Here is an 18,948-nt window from a genome sequence, read left to right as displayed (position 1 = left end):
GTGTTAAACTCTGTCATTAAACTAAGAACAATGCCTATTACTCGCATGTTAACCGGATCGCTATTTATTTAAGCTTGCATTCAGCCGTAAGTCTACCAAACCATTAAACAATAAACCATTACCCCTTCCCTATATAAGCAGCACTTGTAACTTGTGAAATGTTTAATATATTAATAATGGTGTTCTTTAATTTGACCTCGACTTAAAAAATCAATTATTCAGCTTAGCGGAAAAGCAAGCGTCTTATTTTTTCAATAAAGGGAAATAGTTTCAAACGTTTCATTCAAGAATAATTTTATCGGTTGTTTCCCCGTTTCAATAATTGTTCATATAATTTTCAAAATGATGCGCTGGGAAGACAAATTAAATTAATGGTTATTTCGTGATGCTGAACAAATGTAAAACAGCTACGTATATTTAAATTTACGTTATAGAATAAAAGTATGCAGTTGTAAGCATAACAGCAAAACGTACCCGATGGTAAATCTCATTACATACCCTGACCATAATGCTCCCCCCCCCCCAGACTCCATACCTGCCCTGAATCCAAGGCACCTCCGTGCTGACCCCAGTATACAACTCTCCCGGGAAAACCCGTATATCTGACTGAACTTTAAAACACAGCGGGCTAAACCACAAGGTTATTGTAGATCAAACAGAAGATACACGCGCTGTCATGCATTTATGAATACACCCAGATGTAAGCAACAATTGCTGGGGTAGGTGGGATGTGATCCCCTACCCCACCCTACCTCCCTTATTTGCTTATACCCCAGAAGACGCGTGCATCAGGAGAGAAGTTGCCCCAGCTCTACAGAGGCAGCTCTCTTGGCAAACAGTGCGGCTCACGACTGATCTTACCTGAGCTACCGGCACCCAAGGTGAAAACAGGGCAGGTGGCGGTGACCGCTGTACGAAGGTAAGCAGCTTATTTTCGAACCGGGCCCCCAGTTTAAAGCAGGCCTTTTATTCCAGATAGAATATTTTTAAACGTGAGCAGAGGCTGTGTAGCAAAATTGATGTTTATTTCGTTCTGTGTATACAGGTAAGTGATGGGTTACGTTAAAAAACTCAGTTTTTATTGTGTTCTTTGATTTCATTTCGCTATAATTTTGTTATCAAGAGAAAAAAGTTATACTTCATACATACCAACAACTTACTTTTAAAAATACGTTATATATTATATGCATACATATCATATAAGTTCACAGCTAAATCAAGATATACAACCTGTTTTTTGTCTTCATACATAGATAAACATTTTATTAGACCGACATATTAAAAAATCGTTCTAAAGCATTATCTTAAGTCTTAATCTATCACCAATATGTTTTGGTAAACAGCCAATCGATCGATACAAATCAAGTGATTGACAGAAAATTTGTTTGTAAGTCATTTGCCTCAGTTATAGGCCCGAACTTTTGTGAATTATTTTTAAAAATGATTTGTTTTTTTGCTTTTGATTTTTTTTGTTTTTTTTGTTTTGTTTTGCATAGTATAAAAGTAAGTTATTTTTTAAAACACAAGCTATTTTCATTCAACTACTTTTATAATTGTTTTATAAAAACATTTTTTTCTTTTGTTTCGATTGCATTAAAAGGCACAAGTCATTCTATTAATTTAAAAAAAAATAACAAATATTTTATTTATTGAAATTAAAACTGAAAAATTCAATATTTTGACATATCTTTTGATTTTAAATATTGATTAATATTAGCTATTGCTTCCCATAACCGTACAAAATTATCTCCCATAATTTTTGCCGATAAAGTTTTCGATGAACCCGCCCTCTAAACTCTGGAGCAATTATCTGAGCTTTATTTCTCCCTCACCTGCAAGCAGAGTGACGTCATTTGTTGAGCTGACATTTTAAAACGATTACACAACGCGGTGTGTAGGTGGTTTTTTTTTTGGGGGGGGGGGGGGAAATGTTTTCTCTGTAGGTTTAGCAGTTGGGTTATTTATGAAAATACAAAAGTACAGGTATTTGAAAATAATAACCGTAGTAAACTTTGACATTTGGAAAATTCTTATCTAAAACAAACTTAAAGGCCAAAGTATACTGTCCAAGAATGTTTGAAACAGCCGCTCATTAAATAAATCGCACACTTCATTTCCAACACTAATTTTGAAGTGCTCAACTTCTCTTAGAAAAGATTATAGAAAATTAAGAATAACAGTTCATCGAAAGAAAAATTAACTTAACATACAACTCCAGATGCAAGTTACTTTTGCCTATTATTTAACTTTTACAGTAATTTTATTTTCAAACACTAACACTCAATTTTATACATTTATAAAAATTTTGCAATTATTGTAATTTTTGAAAATATAAAAAAAACGCATTCAAAACGTTTTAGGCCAAGCCTACAAGGAACACTGGCATAAAATGTCATTGTGGTGAGAGATTTTTCTTCGTGTTACTTTGTGAATGAAACTTAACCTTTGAACTTTTAAGTCAGCACAGTACTTAATTAATTGTATAGACCATCATGTGGACCATCTTGTTACACCCGGGAGGGTTAAGAGGGGGGGGGGGGGGGAGAAGGTCAGTGGAGTTAATCCGGGTGGAAGTACCCTCCCTCCCACCCCCAAGAAATGCCTACCTGTAAGATAGTGTGGTAAACTAGACGTCCGACAGGCTAGACTTCCGAAAAATTAGACGTTTGTTGTTGTTTTAAAAGCCGCTTCATGCGGTAAACTTGGACTTAAAAACACAGCAAGGCATTGAGTACATCACAAGTAAAGATTAATATTTCCATTTCAGCATATTGAAAATCTTTTCGATCGTTGTTTATTTTAAGTAAATGTTTCGCTATTTATTTTTCTATTGTTGAATTTCTTTTAAGTTTTCTATTGTTTTGTGCGTTCCATTCAAGTGCGCGCAATATGTTGCTCTAGTGCATTACACGCTTTACACAGGTTGAAAATTTTTATTTACGATAAAAATAATCGATTTGATATACTGAATTAAAATTGTGTCCAATTCTCCTGACGTCACTAGACTTTATACGGTCAAGTTCCGCTTCTCCGTTTGTACTTTATGGACTGAATACTACAATGATCTATATGCACCGGAATACCACAATGATCTTTACACACACTTGACATTGGAAGTTTTTGTAGAAGGTTACAGATTTTTTGTGTGTTATGAGGATGTAAGGATAATGCCATTTTTATTCAGGTGTGGTGTATTCCAAGGTTTAAAAAATATAGGTCGTGATATTTTGTAACTTCGATCTATCCTCAAGTGATCTAGGAACATACTTGTTTATCTTTATGTTTGACCCACTGTCGAACTTTGTATTTGTACATGTGGCAAGTTGCTATATTTACGACTGTTTTTTGTTTTGTTTTGCATCCACCTCTAGAGTTCTTTCCCCTCTTGTTGTGTAATGTTAAGAGTAAAAATAGTAACACAGGAAACACGTGACGTGATTTGTTTGATTGTCTATGTCCGATATAGGAGAACCTGACAGAAGAAACAGATGTTCTAGGTGTTTACAACTTGTATAGGCTAGTTACCGCTGGAAGACAATGGTGTGTGATGGTATTTTGTAGATGTAGCGGATAGTGGGTGATGGTATCTTGTTATTGTAGAGAAGGGTGGGTGATGGTATCTTGGGGTTGTAGAAGATGGTGTGTGATGGTATTTTTTGGAAGTAGTGGATGGTAGGTGATGGTAACTTGAAATTTTAGCGGATAGTGGGTGATGGTATCTTGTTATAATTAAGATGGTGTGTGATGGTATCTTGGGGTTATAGAAGATGGTGTGTGATGGTATCTTGGGGTTATAGAAGATGATGTGTGATGGTATTTTTTGGATGTAGTGGATGGTGAGCGATGGTATCTTGTTATTGTAGAGGATGGTGGGTGATGGTAGTTTGTTATAATTATGATCGTGTGTGATGGTATCTTGGGGTTGTAGAAGATGGTGTGTGATGGTATCTTATATATCGGTGGCTTCATTATTGTCGTATTTTAGAATGCTCACGCCGATGGGGAAAATCTCGAGCATTTTAACGTCAGAAACATGTGGTTTCCTGGCGAATTCGACGTCAGGAATTAGAAAAAAAAGTTCACACTCATTTGGTACCTTTCATCTCTTTTACATAAAATTAAAGTTACCTTTTCAAGCCTGACTGTCTATATGGCAAGTGAAGTAGAGTTCACCTGTTTCTGTGACCTCGGCATATGAAGGGATAGTGTGGTCGGCACTATGCCCCTAACATGAGTTGGGTGCCCATCTGAGTTGGGTGGACTCAGGGACGTTCTACTAACTTGAGCCCGGAACTCGAGACTTACGGGTTAGCAGTCCAGCTCTCCACCACAAGGCCACTCCGTTCCCCCATAAGTCTGGGAGAAGAATTGTCAGTAACGGGTTTAAAATAACACCGTTATTCAATGTAGGTTGACGATATTCTAAAGTTAAATCGTACGAACTCAATTTGTTGTTTAAATCTGTGGACTAATGTCTAGAGGTGAGATCTATAGTCAGCGATATTTCCCTCATCATAGCTAACCTTTAGGCTCGTGAGCCGCACGTGCGAGCAATGGACGCCATAGGGTAGTGCATGCCATTGCAGGCGCGCTGACATTTGATGACTATCTCTGGGTCGCGGAGTCTTAGCATGGGTGTGGGAGTGTTTGTCTCTTGGTGTGTGTGTGTGTGTAGATGTGTGGGTGTGTGTCTCTTGGTGTGTGTGTGTAGATGTGTGGGAGTGTGTGTCTCTTGGAGTGAGTGTGTAGATGTAAGGGAGTGTGTGTCTCTTGGTGTGTGTAGGTGTATATCCCCGTGTGTAGATGTATAGATGTGTGTGAGTGTGTCTCTTGGTGTGTGTAGGTGTATATCCCCGTGTATAGATGTGTGGAAGTGTGTGTCTCTTGGTGTGTAGGTGTATATTTCCGAGTAGGGATGCGTGGGAGAGTGTGTTTCTCGGAGTGAGTGTGTAGTTGTTTATCGCCGTGTGTAGATGTAAGGAGTGTGCCTCTTGGAGTGAGTGTGTATGTGTAAATTCCGGTGTGTATATGTGTGGGAGTGTGTGTCTCTCGGAGTGAGTATGTGTATATCCGCGTGTGTAGATGCGTAAGAATGTGAGAGGGTATATCTGTGTATAGTTGAGATTCTCCATAATTATGTGTATGTAGATGCGTGTATAAGTAGCCTAGTAAATGCTAGCTAATGCAATCTTCATGATGCAACTTACACTTAAATAAGCAATCAATTTAACACTATCCTGATATCGTCGTCACGCCTCTTGCTCTAGAGCCAAATATGGGTCTTTTTTTCTTGAATGGGAATTTCTCACAAGTAGTTTTCGGGCAATATTTGTATAGGGACATACGTTTATTCGGGTATTTGTCGCAGCAGACAAACTTCCATTTAGGTGAAAGGTTTTCGGGCTAAAACTTTCGACATGTTTCCATCTTATCCTTAGGTTACACATTTTACGTGCTCGGCAACAAAAACAAATAAGTTTATATTCACTCGACTAGCAAAAGTCAGTGTTTCTTCCAGACATTTTTCTCCGGGGGTGCACTTGATATTATCAGGGGGGGGGGGGGCAACATTTTCCGGGGGGGGGGGGACGACGACGACACTGGGAAAAGTATATGTTTCCTATATTTTTAAAGTAAAGCATTTCTTCAGTACAAAACCACTTGTCTTTCTTCTATCCCGGTCACGTGATTATAGCACGGGAGATAAGCCATTTTCCCCTTCTCTGCAGAAACCGCATAATGCCTGTAAAGATGGCTGTCGGCCAACACAACAATCCAGCCTTCTTGTCCCTGTTTTGTTGTTGGTGAGATCTAACCTTTCTCTAACTTGCGCTTCATTACACCAGAATCTACAGAAAACAAATCACCATGTTTCGCGCTCTGATGTGCAAGCATGGATTAATTAATTGGCAAACAAGTCGACGTTTGATGAATGCTAGACACGTAGAATGGCTTAACTTGTCTTTGGAAGGGGATTATCTAAGGTAGCTCTCTTTGGCGGGGGGGGGGGGTCTCTAAAACCAAGAAATTTCACTTATATATATATACACACATACACATATAATATATATATATATATATAGTATATATATAGTATATATATATATATATATATATATATATATATATATATATATATATATCCTATATATATATAGTATATATATAGTATATATATATATATATATATATATATATATATATATATATATATATATATATATATATATATATATATATATATATATATATATATATATATATATATATATATATATATATATATATACAATTCCATTATTCATACGAGCCATTGAATTAAAATACTCTTGAAACAAGTGCACATTAAAACGCTTTCATTTTAAAACGTTTAAACATAAGCATCCTTAAAGTGTACACCGGCGCCTTACGTCATCAGAAGAAAGCTTGCATTGTTACAGCCACTGGGCTCTGGTTCTAGGTGAGTAAAAATAGATTTCTGAAGTGCACGTGGGAAACAGAAAACTCCCCATCATTCCTTTGTTTACTTCTCGTCGTATACTGCCATTAATTACTCATACATATTTTAAAAATATAATTATGAGTTGTATTAATTATAATGGCAGCTGGCGATAATGATTTCTTTCAAATTGAATTCTAACATTTTTGCACACATTAGAGCAGAAAGTGAATAGATAGTCGATGCCCATCTTTAGAACATGTTTGTTGATGTCTATGAATTTCTTAGCTCAATATTTTTAATGGTAGAAGGTGCCTATAAAATCACTGTCTTGACACAAGCTGTCAAGGTAACGTGTTCTGGTATATATAGTAGGGTTATCATTGTATTACTGATATGTATTCGCTAGTACAAATGTTTGTTCTATATCTGGTAGGGTTATCATTGTATTACTGGTATTTTGTCGTTAGTGCTAATGTTTGATCTATATCTAGTAGGGTTCTCATTGTATTTCTGGTAACTTTATCTGGTAGGTTTATCATTGTATTACTGTGATTTTGTCGTTAGTGCGAATGTTTGGTATCTATATCTGGTAGGGTTATCAATGTGTTACTGTTATTTTGTCGTTAGTGCGAATGTTTGGTATCTCAACATTTTCTCCTGTAAGAGTTGAACTCAAAAGTTTCTGCTATAAAAAGATCAAATATCGTCGGTAGAGTTCGATGGCACCTCGAGTGGGTTCCATTGGTCGGACATCCCGCAGGAGGTCAGGGGTACTACCTCTTTCAATGGTTATACTGCAACAGGGTTTGACCCCCCCCCCCCCCCCCCCTTCTACCTCGCAACAACAGAATGCGATCGACATTCACTCAAGGTTTTTATACAGCACGCTATGGGACGTTTAGGCGGAAGAGTATCAACCAAAACGTTCAACGAAATAGGGCCGAACCTGTCTACATTTAAAGCACATACTGTTTTGTAATTTTTTAAATATTTTTTTTCTTTGCTGCGAAAAACTCAAGAAAAATAAATAAACAAAGAATTCACAGCCAAAGATATGTAGGCCATTATTTTGTTGTATCCAGAACATCCTGCGTGACTCAACATGACATAAGAGCAGCTACCATCATGTTTCCCTTCGATTGGATTACTGGTCTGTGCTGATAGTAAGTGTGTACTGTAAATGCTATGGTTACTTCAAGAAATAAAGCGGGAGTAATCTCCCCTAAACTTTCTCGAATATTCATATATAACACTATGGGGGTTGGCTATCAGGGATATAGACATGATTTTTAATCAATTTTTAATTACTTAAACTTTTTAAAATAGAATCTCGTAGAAAAAATAATTGTGCTTCAAGTGAACGGCAAACAATATTGTGTATAATAATGCGGAATATTAGTACTTTATAAATTCATAAGCGTCTTTTGAGAAATCAGAAATAGCGTAAACGAGCCGACCGGCGGCGTATCACACGCCGCTATTTAGTTTTATTTTCTACTTTTCAGTAATTCATAATTTGTGATTTCGACAGTACCAATGCTGTCACTGAAAATATTTGCTTTAAAACACTAAAACCCTCCCCCCCCCCCCCCCCCGTGAAAGCAGCCTCCTCTTAGTTACCTCCCCTAAGTTTAAAATTGTTTCAAACTAAATTATCTGCCCCTAATAGCCGTCACTAAACCCGGCTCTTTGATTGTAAACATTTAGCGTGAACCACAGCTCACCAGACCATATGGGGGTGGGGGTGGTTGCGATATGCCTAGAGAGGAAGAGAGGGGACTGCTAGGCGCGCTTACAGCTTGGTGTTTTCTAAAGTCTCCAAGAAGAGAATTTTATATATATATATATATATATATATATATATATATATATATATATATATATATATATATATATATATATATATATATATGTAACGAGCGAACAGTTACCCTGCTCGCAACGCCACATGTTACGAGACTATTTGCCTGTAGTGCCAAATGTAACGAGTTTAACCACTCATGCTACACAACATCGACTACAGTAGAAATACTCGAAGATGCAGGTTCGCTATTGATCCTTTTATTACATGAATCAAGAAATGCTTCAATATAACACAATGAATCAACAGGAATGCTTCACAATAATAGTCTGAATCAACTGACCCCTAACAGTCCTCACTTGGCTTCATATAACTGAATCCACATGTCTATTGTCCTTCTTAACACAATATAACCAACTTGATATGTCACACAGACTGACTGATCTAAAGCGAGCGATGAAGAGAGCGGGCGATCGAAAAGGGAAGAGACGCGAGTTCAGCCGTCCCCTCCTATTTATCCCTTGTATTCGTACTCGTATTCGTACTTGTATTCCTCCGTAATCGATACTTGTACTCGATGTCTCCGACTACTAGTTGCGCAGTTCTAACGTACAGTCCGTTTAATAAAACATCTGCGTCCTATCAATCAAAGTTGACAGGCCGTCTGAATCCCCTCGTACCGTTTCCCAAAATAGCACGCGTTGGCTTTGAGATTGTTATCATTCCGATCTAATAAGCCACCTGCTATCAGTTGCATCAGACTGTAATACTGCGTCTCGGCTTATCGTTCGTTATCAGTTGCATCAGATTTGTAACTAGTAGCTAGGCCTACCCTAGTTACATCCACCCCTGCCTTTTTTTGTGTGTTTTCCACCACAAACAACGCCTGGCAGGTGCACTCCTCCAAAGTCAATCGCACAATCGTAAAAAAATTTTATTGTTCCACTCACTGTCCACGTCGTCCCATTCGTATACGATTGACAGTTGTACCTATTTTACATATCAACTGTGTCTACATCATCTTCCTGAGACACAAAACAGTTCTAGAATTCACATCCACCCTTTTCGTTTGGTGCCTTCACCAGTTCACTTTTATAGCTTTTTGAACCGTCTGTTCTCATACCAGCGCGACCATGAAAGAATTGATGGTTGCTGACAAAAAATTTCGTCTTCCTTCTGTTCCTCAAACTTCTCCGCGGACCACTTATCTGATGGTCTACTGTCTCTCTGCTTCTGGAAGGAACGGGATCCTCTTTGTTGCCGTTATCCTCCACTTGTGTATCGCGGTTGTTCTGTTGATGGTGATATGGTTCCGGGATGGGTATGTGAATTTCCGTTATAGTTTCCGGTTCCCTAATTGTCTTGGATTTCCTTGTGTGTAACTGCTCTTCTTGCCTATTCCAATATTTCTTTAATTGAGCAATATTCGCCCACCGATCCGGTTTGGCGTGATCGATGGGTCTTATCTTAAAGGGGCCACCTGCTACTTTAGGCATCTCCACGACTTGCCATATCTCCTGTCCCCAGAGATCGTGGATTTTGTTTCTGCCTAACGGGTGGCTACGCAGTAATACCCTGTCGTTCAGTTTGAGTGGCGGGTCCTTTGTCTGTACCGGCGGTTCCCTTCGCCGTGCTTCATGTTCTAGTCTTTCCTGTACTACCCTGTACATTTCTCTAATTCTTTTCATATGTTCATTCACATATTCCAGTGCGGTGTATGAGCCAGTCATACTCTCCCTTTTTCCTAGGAACAAATCAAGAGGGAGTCGAGCCTCCCGTCCGAACAGCAACATGTATGGCGAAAAGCCGGTTGTGGCATGGGGTGTGCAGTTGTATAGATATACCAACTCTGGGAGAAAATCAGGCCAACGTTTTTTCTGTTCAGGTTCTAGCGTACGCAGCAAATCATGCATGCTACGGTTGAACCGTTCATACTGTCCGTTTCCTTTCGGATTAAATGTGGTTGTTCTAGATTTGTTGATCCCGTAGTGGCTGCACAGTTGGTTAATTACTTCTGACTCGAAAGCCCTTCCTTGGTCAGAGTGTAATTGTCTTGGTATGCCATATTTGATGAACCAATGTTCTATTAAGACCTTTGCCACTGTTTTGGCAGTCTGATCTCGTGTGGGCACCGCCACAGTCCATTTGGTGAATACATCAGTCATTACCAACACATGTTCCGTCCCATCCGATGATTGCTCCAACGACGTAAAGTCCATAGCCACAATCTCTAGTGGTTTTGTCGCTAGTAGGTGTCCTGATGGCTGTCTCATTTTGACAACTGGCATTTTCGCATGCTGACACCTCACACAAGCCTCACAATGGCGTTTGACCTCCATTTCCATATTGGGCAAGTAACACCTCCGTCGTAAAATTTTGTGCGTCCTGTCCTGACCCTGGTGTCCTGCCCTGTCATGTGCCAACCTTAGCACTTCTTCTCGTAATTGTCCAGGCACCACCACCTGGTGTATTGTCCCATCCATTTGGTCATGAATTCTCCGCATGAGAACACCATCCTCTATACTGAGACGGTCCCACTGACTCAGTATTTTCTTTGTTTCTCGACCAAATTGTTCTCTTTCCCTTCTTCCTGGGAATTTTTGTTCCTGGGCGTATTTCAATAGCGGTTGTAAGCCACTATCCGTTCTCTGGGCATCTCTTATCTTTTTGTGATTGAGGCAATTAAAATCACTACCGTCCATATGTCCGGGCTCTGTGGATATGTGCTCCACCCCGGTCTGCCCGTTTTGCATCACTTGTACCCCATGAGGGATATCTGTTGACGCTCTGACCTCACATATTCCTGTCAGCGTTTCTTCCTCATCACCCGGTCTCTCGTAAGGATTCCTTGATAAAGCGTCCGCATTGCCATTGGACCGCCCCGGGCGATATTTTATCTCCAGGTCAAAGAGTGCCAATTCTGCTGCCCATCTCTGTTCGATGGATCCCAACTTTGCTGTCTTTAGGTGACTCAGGGGGTTATTGTCAGTGTATACCACACATTTAGCACCTAATAGATAGTCCCTGAATTTCTCAGTCACAGCCCATTTTAATGTCAAAAGTTCTAGTTTCATGGCGCTGTAATTTGTCATGTTCTTCTCTGATCCCTTCAGAGCTCGACTGGCATACGCAATAACCCTGAAGCCTTGCTTTTGTTGTTGTGATAGCACAGCTCCCAGACCTTTAGAGATGGCGTCAATTTCTAGCCGAAATGGTTTGTCAAAGTCCGCGTATCCCAATATCGGCGCCTCTGTCAAAGCCTTTTTCAAGAGCTTAAACGAGTTCAGGCATTCATCAGTCCATAATTCACCTATCAGTTGTGTTTTGCCTTTCTTTTTCTCCTTACTGTGTTTCTTTGTCATTTTGTTTACCAAGTCATGCAATGGTGCGGCAATTTTTGCAAAACCAGGTACTAATTTTCTATAATAGGAAGCAAAGCCCAAGAATGATCTGACCTCTACTGTAGTTGTTGGCTGTTTCCATTCTTTAACAGCTGCAATTTTATCTGGGTCAGTGGCGATGCCATCCGACGAAATCACATAACCCAAAAAATGTACCGATTTCAGACCGAAGCAGCATTTGTCTGGGTTCAGCTTTACTCCTATCTCCCTAAGACGGAGAAACACTTGTTCTAATCTTTCTAGATGGTCCTCCCAAGTTTTTGAATAAACTAGAATATCATCCAAGTACACCAACATTATTTGAAATAGAAAGTCACTCATAGCACTCTGCATTACTCGCTGGTATGTAGCAGGTGCATTAGTCAAACCAAACGGCATACGGGTCCACTCGTACAGTCCCAGTGGAGAAATAAATGCAGTTTTATGTTGATCGTTGGGGTGCATGGCCACTTGGTGGTAGCCACTAGCCAAATCCAAGGTAGAAAAAAATCTTGCTCCCCCCAACGCATCAAGACATTCATCAATACGAGGCAAGGGGAATGCATCCCTTCTTGTGATATTGTTCAATTTCCGGTAATCACAACACAGTCTTATCTCCCCTGACTTCTTTTTTACCACTACTATCGGTGCCGCATACGGGCTAGTGCTGGTTGTAATAATTCCCTTTTTTAGTAGATCGTTCAGGTGTGCCTTCACCGCAGAGTAGTGACTCGGTGGTAATCTTCGATAAGGTTGCGCCACCGGCTTGTCTTGTAGTAAGGGTATCTGGTGTTTGATTACTTCCGTGTACCCCAAATCACCCTCATACGAGGCAAATATATCACTGTATTTATTCAGCAATTCATTTAGTTTTGGGTCCTCAGTTTCCGGGAATGTATATGATCGGCCATCCTCTTTCTTCACCTCGGCCGTCACATTGACCGACCTAATTGTTACTTCATTACTGCTGGTATTGCTCAGTTCGATGCACTGTGCCGACCTTAGTACCTCGACGTTCTGTGGTACTCCTACCAGAGTATTAGGTGGTATAAAAATTTCCTCATCCAAAACATTAGCTACCAACCCTTGAACTAGTCCGTTTTCCGCTGATGTGTATGTCCGCAGTAACACGACGCCTGCCCTCAGTGCGGCGCCACATGGTTCTATCATCACATCACCATTCACGCTTCTATCACCAATTTGTAATGTGATTGCCTTGACCGTGTTTGCCGGGACTGCCGTCCTTCCTCTGGTCTTGGCAAACCTGGCCAACTTGGATCCCCGACCTGGTGTGGTCGATCCGACAATATTTGTAAGAAATTCTGGCAACTGGCCAAGAATATTCATGCCCAACAGGCAAGGTATATTTGACACATTTGTCTCTAGGTTGTGTTTCGTAACGAACACCCCAACCTGCTTCAACCTATGCCCCGCCACCACGACATCCGCCAGAAAATAACCACAGTAAGGAATGGTTAGTCCATTAGCTGCCGTCAGGCGCATGCATGTGTCAGACCTCAACCTATGGTCTTTTCCTTTCATCCATTTGGTGTAAAAATTTTCCGTAATTGTCGTCACTTGGGAGCCTGTATCCACAATTGCCTTCACCGCAATGTCCCCAATCGTAATCACCATTTCGGGACAGACTCCCATCATTTTGTTTCTTGGGCCATAACCTCGCCCCTCTGTAGCCTGACCCTGCCTTACAGACAACGACCGTTTCCCTGGCAGTACCGTGCCATGTGTCCGGGTTGTGAACAGGACAAGCAAATTGGTCGACCGTCGGCCGTCCATTGGAGTGATGGCTTGGCAGGACGCGGCCGTCCAACCCGTCTCTGTATTGTCCCGTTCTTTTCCTGATTCTCAGCTGTTGACCTGCTTTCTAACCTCTCCAAACGTTGGTCAACCTTATCTAGGTGGGCCAACAGTTGAGCCATCATGGTCTCCATCGTGTCGGCCCCTGTGGGTGGGGATTGTCTCTGTTCAGGCACAGAGACTTTGTCCACCGAACAGTTCGATTGGTCCTCATCCTCGGACCTGCGGATCGCTGAGTTCCTGACCTGAAGGAAGGTCAACTGCGGGTCTTTGTGGACCTCCTCTTTCAACTCTCTTCTTAGGATCGGGGTTGCTAGCCCCTCGATGAAATGGTCCCTCAGTAGGCGCACATCAATGTCAGGTGTTTTGACCTTTACCGAATCAAAGGCCCTGTTCATCCGGTGTGAGTACTCCATCACACTCTCCGCCATTCTCTGCCTTAAGCCTACGAACCCTGCCAGCAGTTGCGATCCCGACCGTCTCTCCCCAAAGGTCTCCATAATCAGATCCAGCACCTTATCCGGATCTGATTGGATGGTTTTATCGTGGCATTTGACCTCTGCCCTAACCGTCTCTCCTATACTGCCCATCAGCAGTCTTAATCTTTCCTCTGGTGACATGCCTCTCGAGGCCCAGGCCGCTTTGACCTCTTCACTGAACCTGTTGGTTAAAGTTGGATCACCGTCCCCGTAAAATTTGTTAATGTGGGACTCTCTGGGTAGGACCACTATATGGGTCTGCTTCTCGTCCAGAGTAGACATTTTATTCCGTAAGTAACAAAAAAAGAGTTCTTTCTTACCGTGTGTGTATGAAAAATTTTTCTCGTTCCTCAATTTTCACAGTTCCTGAATGTCCGAATTCACACACACACTAAACACAGTTATGCACAAGGTTGACTATGGGTGCCTAAAGCGGCAAGTCTAGTTGAATTCATCCTGTCCGACGACGCCAATTGTAACGAGCGAACAGTTACCCTGCTCGCAACGCCACATGTTACGAGACTATTTGCCTGTAGTGCCAAATGTAACGAGTTTAACCACTCATGCTACACAACATCGACTACAGTAGAAATACTCGAAGATGCAGGTTCGCTATTGATCCTTTTATTACATGAATCAAGAAATGCTTCAATATAACACAATGAATCAACAGGAATGCTTCACAATAATAGTCTGAATCAACTGACCCCTAACAGTCCTCACTAGGCTTCATATAACTGAATCCACATGTCTATTGTCCTTCTTAACACAATATAACCAACTTGATATGTCACACAGACTGACTGATCTAAAGCGAGCGATGAAGAGAGCGGGCGATCGAAAAGGGAAGAGACGCGAGTTCAGCCGTCCCCTCCTATTTATCCCTTGTATTCGTACTCGTATTCGTACTTGTATTCCTCCGTAATCGATACTTGTACTCGATGTCTCCGACTACTAGTTGCGCAGTTCTAACGTACAGTCCGTTTAATAAAACATCTGCGTCCTATCAATCAAAGTTGACAGGCCGTCTGAATCCCCTCGTACCGTTTCCCAAAATAGCACGCGTTGGCTTTGAGATTGTTATCATTCCGATCTAATAAGCCACCTGCTATCAGTTGCATCAGACTGTAATACTGCGTCTCGGCTTATCGTTCGTTATCAGTTGCATCAGATTTGTAACTAGTAGCTAGGCCTACCCTAGTTACATATATATATATATATATATATATATATATATATATATATATATATATATATATATATATATATATAGATACTACTTCTGGTGGCTCATTTGTAAGAGGGGTTTCGTGTGTTGATATATGTGGTAAAGTAACTTTATTATGATATCTATTTCTAAAGTTATAATAAGGCTGGAAGCTTTTGAGCAGTTCATCATTTTTTTTTTGCTTAGTTGGTAATGGTTGTTTTGCTTCAGCTTCATTAGAATTAAAACCATACATCTATATTCTTGTATCTTCTGAGTTTTTTGCAATATTTTCAAGCGATTGGCTTCTTGTTGGACTGTCGCATCGGGGTGATTCAGTCATTTTCTGAGATTGACTTAGTTATGAGGTGTGGTGGATACATCATTTATTTATTTTTATTATTATTATTTATTTTTATTATTATATTTATTAAATTATTTTTGTATAAGCGAAAGCAATAGTAATTAAAAATCTAGGTCGTTTCTATTCTATACAAATAAGATCTTTCCTTCAACTAAAAGTTTTCTATTTAAAATAAAAAATAAATAAATTCTAAATGCTTTGGAGTATAAAAAATTGACAAATATCCAGATAAGACTTCTTCTATAAATGTATAACACAATAGTAAATTACGGATCTCTATTTTACTTTAATTATGATTGAATTTCAACATTTTTAACAACTTCTGTGAACATATTTACAGGTTATTTCCCCTTGTTGTTCTAAATGTATAAAGGGAAGTAGTTAACTAAAATACTAATAAAACATATCACAAGCTTTGATTTAACTTGCTTCCTCGTCATGCCGTCATATCATCATAGATCGAAACTGGCGAGCGAAATTTCGAGCGCTTGTAACTGACCGATTCGTTTCAAAATTGGCACGTGGATAAAGACTTGAAGAGAATAAAATCAGTCATCAATTTGATTTAATTGGATGCATTATTAATTTTTTATGAATTTAATTAAAATTTTCTGAAATTAGTTGGTTGCCCTACTATAACTGTCCCGCACTATTATACGTGTATTATTATGCTCATTTGGTGCGCAATAGTTTTCAGTCATGTTACTCTACTGTATTAACAATTTTAAAGAACTGTAAAAGATGCATTATAACGTTTTAATAAAAGCTTTTATGTAATAATGCAATAAAAAGGAGGAAATAAATTATTTTCTTTAAATATTTAATAATATAACCACCTTATATATATATATATATATATATATATATATATATATATATATATATTATGTATGTATACGTGTGAGTGTGTGTGTCGAGCACACCCCCCCCCCCCCCATCCTCAACGGTAAGGCTAGATCCGTCTCCAGTATAAGTACTGCCCAGACTATTTGACTCGCATAGTAGGAATTTATCAAATAACTTTGAGTTGATAACGTTTTTTTTTCCTTTTTAAAAAAATGATAGGCGCGTTTTATGTGTTGCCCGCCACCATACTCCCCACTGGGAGATATAATCATTTCCAAAAACAAAATCACCTTAGTAAGTTAACACAAAAAAATCGATAATTATTGAAAAAAAAATGCCCAATATAATTAATATTTATTTACACTATAACTGAAACGCTGTGTAAATTGTGTCTGTTGGTTTATTCGTAGCAATAGAGCCCTACATTTTTCCTTTTACTTGCCCATACATTTATACTTCCATGCTTCTCATTTACTTATCTAGCTTCATGCATCTCTTGATAGCTCACACACTTTTCTTCTACCTCACGTGCCAGCTTAACGGTTATAGGTAAATGGATGCGCTTATGCTCACACTGCAAGCAGTTATCAAACTAGTGCACTCACTGCGCACCCTCGCTAGCGTGAAGCACCACCCATCTCACATTTGGGATAGACGGAAAAATTTGCTGAGCGGCACAAAAAGACGTAGCACCGCATAGTTACGTAACGAACGGGTTGATTCCAATTTTTTTCTACTGCTGAGGGCTGTGTTATAGGTGTTTTTATGAAGATTGTAATCAATGTTAAAACGCTGCGAGTTCGGTACTTTGATTAAAGGCTGGTGGTAATGGCTTTACTGGGACAGTGCCATTAATATCAAGATGGGTAAATAGCTAGGCCACCTATAGTGGTGACTTAAGAGGAACGTGACATTTGATGTAATTATTTTTTTTGCCAATATGGCAGGTCAGCTTAAGTTTCAATGGTCGAATTAACCTGATAACTATATCCGTGGACTAAGTTTTTCTGTAACAAAACGGATATGTCAATGTACGATTCAATCTTATTTGTTTTCTTGCCATACATTAAATTTTTAAATATTCTTCGATTAGTTAATGAAAATACTACGAAAAAAGGTCCGGTTTGAATAAAATCACATATGTAGACCAAACCATAGCTAGTATGTTATTAGTTATTTTTGTTAGTGAGGTTGTTTCCCTTTATAGTTCACGAGTCAGCAATAGCACGCATTTAAAAGAATAACATGTAGACCTAACAAATATATAACATAGCTATTAGCTAAGAGGGTACCACACACATCTTTGTTATGAAGTGTTTAACTTATAAGTGTATATGAAGATACTTAGCTTTATAAAAACTTATTCAAATACTTTTCAAAGAAACTTGGAGGTTTTTATAATTTCAATAAATATTTATAGTAACCGTATCCTTTCTGTTTTAGAAACAGACTGTTTTTTTTAATATGCATCATAATTTCATTTGCAGAGGTTTTCAATGCACGCATTTTCCCCAATAGTTTTCTGATAGAAAATAGTTTTACCTGGCGTATAGATCAGGCCAGTACCTGTTGAGGTGTATATCTTTACCTGCCTGGCGAGGAGTCAAGAGTCCTCCTACGCCAGCACATCCCAGAACCTGTTACGTCAGACCCCACCCATGTGTGAGCACACGGATGATGCCGGAACAATTTCTGTCGTTGACTCAATATTACGTGGGACGGCGTGGTCGAGTGGTAGAGTGGATGATTGTAATGCAGGGAGTCTCGAGTTCGAATCCAGGACACTAGTCTGTAGAGAAGCATTTGAACCATGACTAAGGAATATCCGACTCGAGTACGAAAAAATTAAATGCCGCTGGACATAGTTCTGACCACCGTTGTGTCTAAGTCAGTTAACAAACGAACTCCACATATTTAACATACAAAATTGTATCTGTAGATCCAAAATCTATCGTAATTTTTTTTTAAATTTTTATTTTTATTTTTTTTTTAAATTTTTTATCGTAATAAAATTATCCCTCTTTTAAACCAGTTGCAATAATTATAGACTGAACCAAATAATTTTTTCGTATAAAGAAATAAAGTTTGCTTGCTTAAATTTGAGTTGTTTCCATTTCTAAATTAAATCTACTTTAATACTTTAAAAAAAACTATATTTTTTATATTGATGCTTATTCATTAAATAACATTTCAATTTTATACTTTATTTGTTTCTAAAAGTTTTTTTTTAAATTATTTTTTAAAGCAAACTAGAATATTGAAATTATTCCTGTATATAAACGTATTGGGCTAGGTTACTGCCCTTTTTGAAGATAAACCTACACATTGAACACAACTCTTCTATCTGGCACTACCAGTGACCCGATAAGCCTAGGACACAACAAGGTGTATTTTTTGTAGAGCAGGACAGAAATTAGTACCAGTACATGAAAGTAGGTACGTGGCCTAGATTCCAGGTTGTTTAACGGTCGTACTGAAGCAAGCTCCCACTAGTTGGATCCGACAGTTCCATTATTACAGGCAGTACCGGGAAATTTACAATACTTCTTTGTGTTCGCTCGACAGTCGGATGTCTTAAATTAACGACTTATTATCATTTTCCCCCAGCCTTAAA

General features: G+C 39.1%; 1 protein-coding gene across 2 annotated transcripts in view; it reads left to right on the top strand.

Moving 5' to 3' along the window:
* Window positions 1–806: 806 nt before the first annotated feature.
* The window catches only part of LOC131950211 (uncharacterized), a 48,669-nt gene continuing 30,527 nt past the window's right edge, over window positions 807–18,948 (top strand). Inside the window, exon 1 of one of the 2 annotated variants that reach the window (XM_059312269.1) lies at window positions 807–919. The gene's annotated coding sequence lies outside the window, so the exon portion shown is untranslated. The other variant, XM_059312268.1, reaches the window with a different exon arrangement.

The sequence above is a fragment of the Physella acuta genome, unplaced genomic scaffold (genome assembly GCF_028476545.2).
Source record: "Physella acuta isolate Inbredline_101_S28 unplaced genomic scaffold, ASM2847654v3 ptg000745l, whole genome shotgun sequence".
NCBI classification, from domain to species: Eukaryota; Metazoa; Mollusca; class Gastropoda; family Physidae; genus Physella; species Physella acuta.
The sequence above is the reverse complement of the archived record's forward strand: the minus strand, read 5'-3'. Positions and strand labels throughout refer to the sequence as shown.